Source organism: Dasypus novemcinctus, chromosome 3 (genome assembly GCF_030445035.2).
Source record: "Dasypus novemcinctus isolate mDasNov1 chromosome 3, mDasNov1.1.hap2, whole genome shotgun sequence".
Classification (NCBI taxonomy): Eukaryota; Metazoa; Chordata; class Mammalia; order Cingulata; family Dasypodidae; genus Dasypus; species Dasypus novemcinctus.
This window is the reverse complement of record NC_080675.1, coordinates 103,109,594-103,124,235: the sequence shown is the minus strand read 5'-3', so window position 1 is coordinate 103,124,235 and position 14,642 is coordinate 103,109,594. Positions and strand designations below refer to the sequence as shown.

The 14,642-nt window shown below is 40.7% G+C and overlaps 2 pseudogenes; both read right to left on the bottom strand.

Annotated features, from left to right (window-relative positions):
* Window positions 1–602: 602 nt before the first annotated feature.
* On the bottom strand, window positions 603–1,562 carry LOC101419629 (serine/threonine-protein phosphatase 2A catalytic subunit alpha isoform pseudogene; annotated as a pseudogene).
* A 1,248-nt stretch (window positions 1,563–2,810) lies between these two features.
* Window positions 2,811–9,067, bottom strand: LOC101420065 (zinc transporter ZIP1-like; annotated as a pseudogene).
* Between the last annotated feature and the right edge of the window lie 5,575 nt (window positions 9,068–14,642).

The following is a 14,642-nucleotide window of genomic DNA, read 5'->3' as shown; positions in this document are numbered from 1 at the left end:
ATCAAAGAAAATGTGGCATTGGTGTGGAGAAAGTGGCCGTGGTGGCTGCTGGGGGTAGGAAGTGGGAGGAAGAGATGTGTGTGGGGGTGTTTCCGGGGGTTGGAGTTTTCCTGGGTGGTGCTGCAGGGACAGTTACCGGACATTGTATGTCCTCCCATGGCTCACTGGGTGGACTGTGGGAAAGTGTGGGCTATGATGTGGACCATTGACTATGAGGTCCAGCAGTGCTCAGAGATGTATTTACCAAATGCAATGAATGTCTCATGATGATTGAGGAGGTTGTTGTTATGGGGGGCGGAGGGGGGGTATACTGGGACCTCATATTTTTTTAATGTAACATTAAAAAATAAAGACAAAAAAAAAAAAAAAAAAAAAAGAAAGCCAAAGTAACTGCAATAGTGCTATGCCAGAAACTGGTTTCTTGACCTACAGTGTCCTTTCAGCGGGCAATGAACTAGTCCATTCTAAAGTGGTCATGGCTGTTAATGACAAGAGGCTTTATATTTGTATATGGCACATCTTTTGGTTCATGTGAAAACAAGATTTTTGAATGTTAGCTATTATCTGACACATTGAAGTTACTACTGCTCTTCCCTTTTCCATTAGGAATATATATGGCTCAAGGCAATACTATACACATTTAAAATTTCATTACAGGATGTATTCTTGGTAGGCTGAGTAACATGTGGCACACCTCTGTGTGGTGTGGGTGAAACTGCAGGAAAGTGTGTTTTAGAGTATTATCATGTTCTACGATTGCAGATCGGTTACTACAAGGACAACAATAGTTTGGAGCACTGAACATTGTTAGTACATTTCAGTCATGGCACAAGTTATATCCCTCCATCACCAGCTGGTGAGCTCCAGACACCAATATAAGGCCGTTGGCATGATTAAATGTCTCAGGAATATCTTGCCCAAAGGTATAAACAGCTCTGCCAGGAGATGTTCTTCAACCACCATAGTCATCTGGATCTGACGCACATATTGGACCCTCAAAGGGAACTTTTTGTAGGTGACCAAGTGCTCTGATATGATCCAATGTATCTGTGGATGCTGAGAGACCACTGTGGAGTAAGCAGATCTGCCCATCCCAAGGCAGTGTGAGGAACATAAAAATATTTCCAAACAATTGTATTTCCATATTTCCTTAAACATACTCATCATAGAAACCATATATTTGTGTGATCTATTTGCTCTCATGATTCCCTTGAAGAATGGCCATGCTTTCACTATAAGAAAACTTTAGTGCTACACACGGTACAGCTGTTAAAAGGAAACTGTTTCAATTGAACAATAGCCTCTGTCAACATAATCTCCCACAAGCAAGTAATTCATATCTGGTTATTTGCCACCAGTTCTAAACAGTTCCATGAGATCATGAAATTGCCCATGCACATTTCCACAGTGACTGGACATAGAACCTCTTGCACGTTGGATTATTTTGTCAGGATTTCCTTAGCCTTCCAGCGGGGACTCTTGACTTGGGACTCGGACAGCTGCTTTCACTTGTTCTGCTGCTTGATCTACTGGTCCAGCTCTTTAGTGAACACTTCATCCATGATGCCACCTGCCCCAACCGGCTGTCGCTCTGTGGCACTCCAGCGTCCTGCCTGCCCACTGGCCACACACACACACACCGCCACTGGTTGCCGGGGTAGGGTACTAGGGTGGCGCTTGCTTGGCGCTAGCTTGCTCCCTGGCTCTCTCTATAGCACTCGGCCAATGGCCGCTGCACCTTCTCTTTTTCTCGCTCTAGTTCAACTCTCTGCCCTCTAGTGTATTTTTAAATCTCAAAAATTTAGACCCTTCATCCCCACAATTTCTGTTCTGCTTCTTTTTTTATTTAGGTAATATGTCCTCAAACAAGTCAGCTAGTAAAATAGATTCTCTATAATATGGCTCTTATACACAGCCCTCCCTACCCAAAAAATAATCCTGGCATGATTATTTTTCTCCCTTGGGCCCTCCTAGTATAAAAAAGAATGTTCTGGCGACTCAGTGTTTATTATCTGGGTATGGACACCATGTCCATGTCCTGTATCCCTAGGGTGTAATATCGGTAGGAGACTGCAGTTGCACTAACCATCCCCTCACCCCAGAGCAGCACACGCATCTGCCCTACCCCGGGATCTGTGACCAAAATCAAGAGCAAGCAAGCTCCAGCTGTTGAAGTGTTAGATAGGGCTCAGTACCATCACTGTGCTTTGAGAAAGAGAGATGGGGATTCATTTGGCACTTTACAAATGGAGTGAGCAGAGCTTGAGAGACCAGAGAAAGTACCAAAGTGACAGGAAGAAACCATTTGGCACTGGTCCCCTTGGAGAAGGCTAATGAAAGATTTGGGAGTAGGAGCTAAGAAACGTAGGAGGGGTAACTACAAGTGGCAGAGTACTGAAAGGGACTAGAACCAACAGGACTGCTGACTCCTGGCTCATTCCTACTTCATATCTCTACTCCACAGGAGCTGGGTGCCCAGCCTCATTATCCCCAGTATCAGCCTGCCCCTATGTGTAGTGTCCAGTCCCCGATTCTAGCACTCAGTGTCTTCACCAATCCTAATATCCCTTGATCAAGTCTCTAGTACTGTGACTGTCTCTTGTCTCTCGAGCCAGGGGCAAGACTCTCATCTTCCCTATTCCCTCTCATTGGCCATATAGTTCTAAAGTACCCATCCATAGCCCCTGGAGAACTCTTTGGTCCTCAAGTGCCTCTGTTTCCCATTCCTACCTATTCCCACAAACTGGGGAGGGGTGTAAGGAGGGCAGGGAACCTGATACTCAACTTCTCTTGCCCTTATCTGGAGCCCCCTAGATTTGGATGTAGAGTGGGGCATAGCCTCCTAGGAACATAATGACCTGGAGAATTTTCTGTTTGGAAGTGGCTAGCTCTTGGGGTAGGATTTCCAGGAAGGTTGTATAGAGGAAAGTGCCAGCTTTCATACCCTCTAGAACAGATTGGACCAGCTGGTGCAGTGGCATGGCTGACTCTGCCAGAGCTTCACCCAACCCAATGCCCAGGGTGTCATACATGAGAAGAGGATTCCATAGCCAGCCACCACCTGTGCTCACAGGTGGCTCTGCAGCAGCTGCAGAGATGGTCTGACTGCCAGGATACCTGTGTGGAACAGCAGAGCCTGGCTTGAGCCCTGTCTCATTGCAGTTGCAGTTCTACTGCTGGCCCCTCAAACACTGAGTGCAGGGCCAGAGAAAAGACCTAGACACAGGCACATAGGCTGCCAGGACTCTGCTTGCCTGTGGGAACCCTGGCCCATCACACCAGTGCTGTGGCCCACCATTTGCTGTTCCCAGCAGAGCCCTTGTCTCCTGGGAGACAATTTTGAAACCTGGACATTTTGATATTTTAATGAACTAGGGGTAGAATTTAGACTCTGAAGCACCTGTGCCTTAAGCTTGTATCCAGTTAGTGTTGTAACAGAGCTTTCCTTGTACCAGGATCTAACAACAACAACAACAACAACAGAAAATAAAGACAACACATTTCCCAATCTTTGCTGATTGACCTTTGCAATCACTCTTCTTAGAGCTTATCCATACGGGTTTAGGAAATAGTTTCAGACCGAAGTGTAGGAGTCTCCCTGATCCTTTTTGCACTTGCACCTTATCTTGGGATGCACATGTGGCCCTAGGAACTCCTATGTTTACATGGTTACAAATGTCATGTAAGCATTTCCTCATGGTCCTGGGTACTACACTAATGTCCTTCAGCCAGCAATTCCTTGCCCCAGGCAGCATGATGTGACTGCTATCTCACAGAGTTTTGTAACACAGCTCTCTGAAGTGCCTTCTACATGCAGGGTAAGTTCTGGAATGGGGTGTCTTTCAGGCCACCAGAAGACATATTAGATCAGACATAGTCCCATTATATGTGCAAAGATTATTCTATACCATCTGGAACTGGGACCATAAGTCTTCACTGGGAGTATGTGTTGACTATGTGTTGAGCCTGTGAAAGGTAGGGGAGAGGTGAGCCAGGGTGCCATAAGATTCTATTTACTTTTAAGTAGACTCTTTTTTGATTTGGTGCTCACCCTGTTACCATAACCATTTAATTGTTTTCTGGAGATTTATGAAAGATATTTAGGCCAGTTCTTGTTGGCTATTCAAAGCATCTGTTGGATACAGAGCCCTGAAGTGTCACACTCCATCATTTGACTGAACCAAGGATTTTAGGAAGTGGGTTTGACATTTCCTTTTTAATGTTGTTTTTGGTTAGAGGTAGGAAAGGGAGTGACTAGAACAAATGCTTAAAGGGTTTTAATTGGTTATATCTTCATAAGCCAATTCCATGCCTAGTATTATATGGTTATCAATTGTTCCCAGATCTATGTAAAAATTCAGTGTAACTCTACTAAACTCTAGTGAGATATGTTTTGGTGTACAGCAATACACTTAAAATTTATATGGAAGACTAAATATTCACATTCATTAAGTCACCTTTGAGAAAAAGTTTGAGGATAGAGAGGGCTTATTAGGTATTAAGAATTCTAAAAATCTTAGTAAGAAAACAGGGTGATATTGTCACAAGAATAGATAAATGGATAAATGGAACAAATAGGGGGCCCATAGTAGATTCATGTATTTAAATAGAATTAATATACTTTAAAGATAACATCACAAATCAGTGAGGAAAGGATGAATCATTAAGTAAATGGTATGAGTGGCTCACTATACAGACACACAAAACTGGATCTCTACCATGTATAGAGGTGAACTATAGAAGAATAAAAGATGCAAAAATGAAAAGAAAACAATAAAGTAAATAGTAGAAAATAGGAGAACGTCTTTGTGACCTAGGGCCTGGAAAGGTCTTTTATGATCAAAAGTTTTCACAACTAAGAAAAAATAGGGGAGCTTGTGTGGCTCAGTGGTTGAGCCCCAGCTTCTCACATATGAGGTCCCGGGTTCAATCCCTAGCCTTGGTACTTCAAAAAAAATAACAGATTTGGTGAAAATATTTGCAATTGGTAAAACTGACAAGGGATGGTAATCCAGAATATGCAAATCAACATGAAAAATGGAAATGAAAAAATGAACAAAGATTATGAACAAGCAATTTATAGAATGGAAAGTTCAAAAGGCTAATGAATATAAGAAGAGATGTTCAATTTTATTAGATATTATAGAAATACAAATTAAAACAACAATGAAATATTACTTCATATCTATGAGAGTGGGAAAGATAAGAAAAAAAGCTGGACAATGCCAGGGAAGAACATGAACCATATAGAAATTGAGTGTTGTGGGAAGGATTGTTGACAACCATTTTGGAGAGGAGAGTGGCAGTATTCAGTCAAATTAAGTATATGCTGACCTACAGGGAGACACATATGAAGGTGTTCATTGCAGTGCTGCTTTTAGTACAGGGAAGGCAAGATACTCAAAATATGAAATAATAGCATGGTATAGGTACCAACTCATCAAAATAGATGCTGGTAACAGAGTTGAAGTGGGGTCCTTAAGACCCCTGTTTTTTTCAGGCATTAACTTTTTATTTTTTTAAATTAATTTAAAAAAATTTTTAAAAGATACATAGATCACAAAAAATGTTACATTAAAAAATATAAGAGGTTCTCACATACCCCACACCCTCCTTCCCAACTCCTCCCACATTGACAACCTCTTTCCTCATTGTGGCGCATTCATTGCATTTGGTGAATATATTTTGGAGCACTACTGCACTGTATGGATTATAGTTTACATTGTAGTTTACACTCTCCCCCAGTACATTCAGTGGGTTATGACAGCATATATAATGTCCAGCATCTGTCCCTGAGGTACATTTAGGACAACTCCAAGTCCTGAAAATGCCCTCACATCACATCTCTTCCCTCTCCCTGCCCTCAGCAACTCCTGTGGCCACTGTCCCCACCCACATCAATGATATAATTCTTCCATTGCTAGAGTCACAATAGTTCTATAAAAGAACACCAGTAAGTCCACTCTAATCCATATTTTATTCCTCCATCCTGTGGATCCTGGGATTATGATGTCCACTCCACCTCTAAATCAAGAGGAGGCTTAGATCCCAAATGACTGATGGATGTGAATGTCCTGCTTGCAGTCGTAGGCAATCTTGGTTCCCTGTTGTGGTGGTTGACCATCCTTACCTCCTTGTTGCTGACCTGGGTAAGTCCAATGAACTGGAGAGTAGGAGTTGCAACTCTGCTGAGGCTCAGGACCCATATGGCACATGGACAGTCCAGAAACTCAAGTTCCCTAAGTATACACCATTCCTAGTGCCAACCACAGGTTCAGTAAAAGTGAAAGAAGAGGCATATGTAGAAAGGTCACATCTGAGTCCAGCTCCATCACTCTCAGGAGCACAAATTTCAAAGTAGCGCCCTCTGACATGGCACAGAACCCCAAATCCATCTGCTGTGACCATATACCCTGTGGGTCTCTGTAGCCTTCAAGAGAACCAGTACCTGGGGTTGTATCTACTTTAGCTGTTTCTGGGATCCCGCTGAGACGTGCATAAATGCTACCCCTCTGATGACCTCCCAACTCTTTTTGAAGACTCTTAGCCATATAAACTCATTTGTCTTTACCATTTCCCCCTTTTATTCAAGGTCTTTTTCTAGTTGCATCACTAGCTGCTGATTGTTAGTAATTTCTTTGCACCAGGGATGCTCATCCTTGGGAGTCTTGTCCCACTCTGGGAGGAAGATAATGCATTTACATGCTGCATTTGGCTCAGAGTGGCCACATTAGAGCAACATGGAGGCTTTCAGGAGGTAACTCTTAGGTACCCTGCAGCTATAGCCCTAGTTGAAATTTCAGGCACACAGCCTCATAAGCATAGTCATCAGTATCAAGGGCTCATCATTGAACCATCCTTCTCCACTGGTCTTTGCCCTTGCACTTAGGGGATTGTTGCTGTTCTATTGGGGAATGTGATGGAGTTCCCCTGTGTAGGAACTCAGCCCTCCCTCAGTTGTCATTTGTAACTCTAACTACTATGAAAATACCCAATAAATATCCGAACATTTTTATATACACTATATACATGCCTTGGAGAACTCCCTCCCACCATGTTTCCCTGATCAATAACACCTCACACCAGTGTTTTTCCCCTGCCATAATTGAATGCCCTGTGGTCCAAAACTTCAAAAATGAAGCCTAATATTTTGCCAAATTCAATTAGGCAAATAAAATAGTAGGAAAATGAAATAGTAATGATAAGTTTAAAGATTAGAAATAGAATAAATAATAACTTAGAAAAATGAAAATAAAGTAAAAAATAAATTGGAGTATTAAAAAATGAAAAATATCATAAAACTTTGTTTTTGATGTTTTGCCTTTCTTCACTGTAATAGGTGTTGCCCTATATGTATAGTGGCAAGGCAATTTCCTTCATTCCTTCCTCAGTGTCTACATCTTTTTTTTTTTTCAAATTCTCAATTTTGTCTTCAAAAAAGTATTAGATCACAGTAAAGTCACATATACAATATAGGGGACTCCTATATATCCAACATCAAACCCTTTTCCCCCTTCCCCAGCAACGATCTTTTTACATGTTCATGTTATATTTGCTACATACAGATTTTGAAACATAGCTACCAAACATGGTTCTGCGACAGCTTGCTCAGTCGGTGGCGGTGGGGTTGCTCTGCCCCACGTTGTGCTGTGGTGGGGTTGCCTTGCCCCACGTTGGGCGCCAACTGCGACGGTTTGCTCGGTCGGTAGAGGTGGGGTCTGGCTGCGGACGAGGGGTCGGTCCAGCTCTGGACGAGGGGTCGGTCCCGCTTGGGACGAGGGGTCGGTCCGGCAGCAGACGAGGGATCGGTCTCACAAGGGGTTGCGCGGTTCGGCTGACGGGGTCGCCCGGCGAAGCCGGCGACGAAGGGGTCGCCCGGAGAAGCCGGCGACGAAGGGGTCGCCTGGAGAAGCAGGCGACGAAGGGGTCGCCCGGAGAAGCAGGCGACGAACTGGGGACAAGGGAGGCCAGGCCCTTGTCGGGGGCTCTCAGGACTGGAGGGCGCACGGCAGAAGAACTACCGCGGAGACAAGGTAAACACGCAAGTCCACTTTACTGAGGGAGAGGCAACAGTTTTATAGGGGCTGGGGAAGGCTGATTGGTCGAAGCCACGCCCTGTTCTGATTGGTTGCCGGCGAAAGGTCAGTGGGCGGTACTGGACGGGGGAGGGGTGGTGGTTAGGGATTGGCTGTCGCTGTTGCTGGGGGAAGGGGCAGGGTTTAGGGATTGGTGGCTGCTGTTGCTGGGGTGGAGGGCAGACTTGAGTTTCCCGCCCACGCCTGGCTGTTGCTGCTGTCGGGGGAGGGGAAAAGGGCGGGCTGGATTTTTCCGCCCACACCTGGCTGTTGCTGCTGTCGGGGGAGGGGAAAAGGGCAGACTGGAATTTTCTGCCCTAGGGAGAACGAAGAAGAAGGGTGCCGCCCCACAAGGCATCGGGTGGCGCCATCTGGGAGGAGGGGCGGCCGCGGAAGCATGGCTGCCGAGAAGGGGAGACCCGAGGGCACTCTGCGCCCATGCCGAGCTTCCTTCAGGGGTGGCGGTGAGTCCGACCAGCCACCCTATTATGGGGGCAGTGGAATTAGGCCTACCGCGGCCGCTCCCCTGCCAGGCCAGCAAACCACACTTCAGCCCGAGGGGTGACCGCATGGTTCCATTTTGGTTTACATTATGGTTTATACTTTACACTGCACACTTTTCTAAATTTTTAGTTACATTATAGTTTACATTATGGTTTACATTTTAGAGTATATACTTTTAAAAATTTTTGGTGAAGTTTAACATGTCCTGTATCCATCATTGCAAGATCTTCTGGAACACTTCCATTGCCCCCCAGTTACCCCTGCTTCCATCTATTTTATTCCTCTCTCCCCCTCCCCTAAGGGCCCACAGTGACAACCAAGCTTCACCGACTGAAGGACTAGATTCACAGATACTTGAAACAATGCTGAGGGCTTGACACACTAGACTGTCCCTGGCATTAGGAGCCTCCAATTCTCTCTTGAGACACCCTTCCTTATGTTTGAGAACATCAGGCCTCCCCAGGATGGGGACATACCTTCCCACTCATTGTATGAGTCTCCACCCAAATATATATCACACTATGACAAGAGGAACACTCACATACTTCCTAGAATCCTGCCTCTGTGCCAGATCCATCCATTAAGCATCTTAAACAAGTAACCCTTCGTTATTATATTTTCTAAAGAGTTTTCTCAACAGTATAGTTTCAACCACATACCTAACAATCTCCCATGTTCATCTGCTCCCGCCAACCCTCCCTCCAATTCTTTGGGTCATCTGACTCATCCTCCCAAGGCATTAACTTTATAGTAGCTGATTCATAAGGAGTTCTGAGGCAAGAGCTTAGGTGGTAGATGGAATCTCAAGGGATTTGTGACTGTGGCTATGTATTAACAAGTGTATAGGTATTTCAGAATTTTTACAACTGGTGTGATCACAGTGATGTGTTCAAACTAAATATTAGCAATATTGGGATGGATTTGGAAGAAGTTGGAGGTAGGTTCATCCAATTTTTGCACAATCATATGATGAAGCCCTGAAAACTTGGAGTAATCTGGGTGTCCTTCATTAGGGGACTGGGCAGACAAAAATTGGTGCATAACCATCATGCTTTCCCGTGCAGTATTTAGAAATAATAGACTAGGTGTACACATAGCAACACGGGCTAAGTAGAAAAAAAAAAGGAATAGAATGAAATGTATAACAATATTTTGCATTTACCTGCATACAAAACAATAATGCATGCTGTATAATAACCCGTTCAACAAGATATACATTAAAATCATTAGAATGGTTGCCTATGGGGTAAAGGAATGGGAGTGGGAAATGAGATAAGAGGAGATAAACAAGGAAAACAGGAGAGAGAACCTTTGTAAACTAATGCTCATAATATTTCATGGACCAAGGAATATGACTACTTCAGTCCTCTGCACCTGAGACTAAAGTGAACAGAAGCAAGCCCCGTAACTTCCTGTTAATATTTTGACTTGTATCTTCTTATTTATATTATCCCTGCCTCCAGTAAAGACAATGGATTTATTCTGATAACTGGAGTCTATGGTTAAATTTCAACAAGTATATGTCAGGCTCACTTGATAGGAAACTGTATAAGCTGCTTTGTAAGAAACAAACATGTTATACAAAGTCTGTATCTTCAAAGTGCTTACAATTTTGTAAGTTGTTTATTTATAATGGCCGCACTATTGTTATTTTTAAATTAGATTTTTTTGGTAGCTTTTTCTTTCATTTGCCTAGTTTATTTTTATATCCATATAATTTGCATGAATTTCTTGGAGAGTGAATATTATCAAATTACCCAGGGACACTCATTCATAATGATAAAATTATAAATTGCAAACAAATGGTAGAGATTGTTTTTCTTAGATTCCAATGTCATTCTCCCCTCCCATAACCCACCACCACAATTTTTCCTTTATTGCTTTGATCACATCAATTATATTTCTAGGAGACATTTCCTTAACTAGTTAAATTTAATTTGGCAGTCCCAGGTCACTATTGCCTTGTTACTCTTCTCCAATGTAGTTAATTAGCTACTTTTTTTTCATTTATGGAAACATTTTATATACCTCTGTGTGACTGAGATAACTGTCTCTGAATAGGACAAGGATGGGGATGAAATTGATATGGGAAGAAGATAATTAACTAAATAAAATTTAATGAAAAGGAAGACATAGGTAACATGGTGGTGTGGAAAATGCTGGGCTCAACAAGAGAAAAAAACATGAATGATTCTGGATATGGAGAATGACAATTAAATTTAATTTTTAGAAAGGACATGGAAATGTCTTGGAAATCTACAGGTAGAACTGAAGACATGTTCCAGATCCTGGAGTCAGCACCACACCTTGGGTTCAGGTCAGGACTAGGATGTGGGTTAAGTTGTTAACTGTATCCATGAATCATTATGGAAATTTATTAACACTGAAAGTAAAGACAAATACGCTTGTCGTCTGCCTCACAAACTTGTTTGTTTTACTTTGCTCTTTAGAAAAGAGCTAAGATAAAAAGGAGAAAATTCATCAGGTACTAGTGAAAAGTGCAGTTTTATAAAACAAAACCCAATTTCATAGAATCAAGATGGAGAAAAAAATGATTGAAAACTTGCTTAGAAGAAAAACACCCAGGAATCTAACTCACCCCAAACTAAAATAATGTATTAGCTGTAAAATTAGATGATGGAGAAATGCAGGAAACTGAAAGTGTAATAGCCTGCAATCAATCCTCCGGTTGTTGTTTCTATTTTTAAAACTGTTACAGAATTTTTTCTATGCCACTGCAGTGAGTTATTTGGTGGTAAGATGGGAGTGGTTAGACAAGAGTGATAAAGATGAAAGGATAGAAGATAAATCCTTTGAGAAATGGCTAAAGAATTAATGTGAATAACCTAGAGGGTAGAAATGAAGGACTTGTATTTGCTTTTACCCAATTCAAAAATTTGAACTTTTATGAGAGAGTTGTTGACAAATTTTTTTATATCCACAGAAGAATAATTAAGTGGGCATGAGCTTATTAGAAAGGATGAGAGATTTTCTCTTCATAAGGAAGAACTTGGACCATTAATAAAAACAGGAAACCAAGGAAGGAAATGAATTTTCAAACCTTATAAATGAGGAAGAATTTATATGCCCTGGATAGAAAAATGAAAGAAAGAAACTGGGTAAAAAATATTTTAGATCCCTTCCAGCTCAATGAATTACTAGCTGGAGACAATGAGCATCTCTCTCTCTTAAAAATTTATAAAAAATAAAATTATCATGAAGCTATTCTAAAAGGTTGCCCACATCCAATTCCAAATAGATCAAGACATTGAAATGATGATTCCATTAAATTGTTGAAGAATCTGAGTTTGTCACGTATCACAATCATTTAAATAATCTAAACAGATATGGCTAGAATTCATGTCATATCACTTTAACATTTGAGAACAATAGCTGAATAGAGCCAGAGAACTCAAAACAGAATATCCCCTAATGGCAATGGTCTTAGGAGAACACACATTCTTTCCATGGATGGTCTGGGATGCCTTAAATTAACCAAGTATCCATCATTACCCAGTGTCTACCCCTAGAAGCCATTTAGGAACTACTGCTCAGAACGATTAGATGGATACTTGAGAAATGTGAAGACTTAAACACAGGAGTTCGGTAAGTTTCCTGACCTGACAATATTTTCTTTGCATTACTTTCTCTTTCTCTGTTTTTTTTAACAATTATAAAGTAGGAGCAGTTTGTCTTTGACCTCATTTTCCCTCTTTTCTCAGTTCCAGCTTTCATTCCTGGGGTCTTCCCCTTCCTGCAGAGCCTACCTGTTCTTAACCTGTCTCCTGCAGTAACTTATCCAAGCTCATCCTCTTTGAGTAATGACAGGTTAAAAATGGATCACTTCTTTCTTCATCATTGAAACTCTCATTTCTTGCATACATAAGATCTGAACTAAGGAAAGCCATCTGATGACTTGTTTGTCCATAATAACTTAATGGAGGCTCTTTCTCTAGCAATATAAGCAAAACTAGGATATGCAGTAAGTTAACCTAAAAGAAAATGACTTGAGTCCTGGATGTTAGTAGGAAATATTTTTGTGCACTGAGGCTTTTTAGACTGTGCATTGTTGCCATCTCTTCTATTTAATCATGATTTTCCTTTTTTCTTTCATACATAACTGACATATTGGTCTCCCACCACATTTGATCCTCCAATTTCCCTTTGTCTTCCTTTTTCTAATCTTTCTATGAATTTCCTTCCTGATTTTAAAACCATATTTAATTTATTTTTCTTTCTATCTACCTTGTGCTCTGCTTAGGCTCTGTCTCCATATCTTTAGTTACACAGACTCTCAAACATCTTTTATCTGGGTGACCTAATAAATTGTCTTCTAATTTTGATAACTTTGTTCCTTAAAAATTTATTAATAGTTGGGTTTACTACCATTTCTTTCATTAATCTAATATGTCATTTTTTTTTTGCTATTTGAATTTTAATTTGGAGGAAGTACCACTATTATTCCCATTTCATAGTATATTCTCACTATTAACCCCACTTCATGGAAGCCTTAAAAATATTTTGGTTATAAACATTTTTCTCTCTTAGTGATCAGAAGAAATTCTTTTTGCCTTATTTTTTCTTCCCATTCCTAGGGAAATTTCGATTATTTACTTCAAGGTTTATGTCATAGAGGTTTGGTTATAAATCGCAAAATGGTTTATACAACTCTCATTTAAATTGTTCTGATAACTTCAGAGTCCCATTTTATATATTCATTCACATGCTTATTTCATTAATTTGTTCCACATATATGTATGGAATTCCTACTAGATTGTGAGCACTTCCAAGATTGATATCTGTTCTGTTTTTGCCTTTATGTTATCTGCAAGGCTTAGCACAGTGCTAGGTATATTGATTCTCCATAAAAATGTTTTAAATGAATGAGTGAATCAACCAAGAAATATTCCTCCCAGCATTGTTTTTGAGTTATTTTTCAATCAGTACAAAGAATTATGATCCTATGAAATATGCTGAGTATTTAATATTATATGTGGGTAGATAAAACCAAGGCATGTTTAATAGAAAGCTACTGAAAAAATTAAATAACATAATAAAATTTGCATTTCTGTCATGAATATGGACTTCACAAAGGCAGGAGTTCTTGTCAATGACATAGCTGCAATCCCAGATGGGTGCTTGACTTTCTGGGAACTCAAAAATATTTAATGAATTAATGAATAAAAACTATTCAGAAAACCACTCAGGATCAATTATATACATGGCATAACAACTTGTCCAAGAACATATAGGTTAGCTGATTAGCGTGGTATCCTTATTATTATTGATAACTTATCAAGGCTTGGTCCTACATGTCATTGGCATCAGAAACCACTTATGTGTAGTGACAGAGAAGAAATTAGGAGGTGCTATCTATCAGTCTACTCATATGAACCAGACATGATTCTTCCTCCCAAGAAACCACATTTTAGTTGGAGAGATGGACATCATGTAATCATGAGAGACAGGATGAAATAAATAGCTTAGTAGGAGTTTAGGGGCTCAGGCAGATTTGGAAGATTTCACAAATGAAAGTTGAATTGGGACTTTGAGAATTGGCTCTTCTGCATTGGAGAATAGAATGAGAGAAATGTTGGGAGTTGGAGAAAAAAGTGAAAACTCTTACAGTGTAATTGAGTAATAAGAATAATGGAATAAAGATGTTGAAATCATAGTAAAACATTGTAATCATAGTAAAAATATTTGAAGATGAACTTCTATGTCCTCCAAGTGTAATACAATGACATTTTGAAATAAGAAATAAGCTCATAACACTGGAAGAAAGCAGAAGAGAAATATAAATATAAATGGAATTAATTTAGGAGTATTAATTTTTGAAAATCAAAATGCCATATGGAAACCAGCAGATTTGTCAGAGTAGAAGTTCAGTGTGCAGGTAGTGAAGGTTATTTGGTTGTATGAGATGTTAATATGGTAACTGTTGTCATGGACTGGAGGCTCTCTTTCTTGAACACTGTTACTTGCCTAGGTAATTCTTTCTCATTTTCTTTCCTCCTTCAGGTTATATGAAAACTGGTTTTGGTGACTGAGGCAAATGGGGCA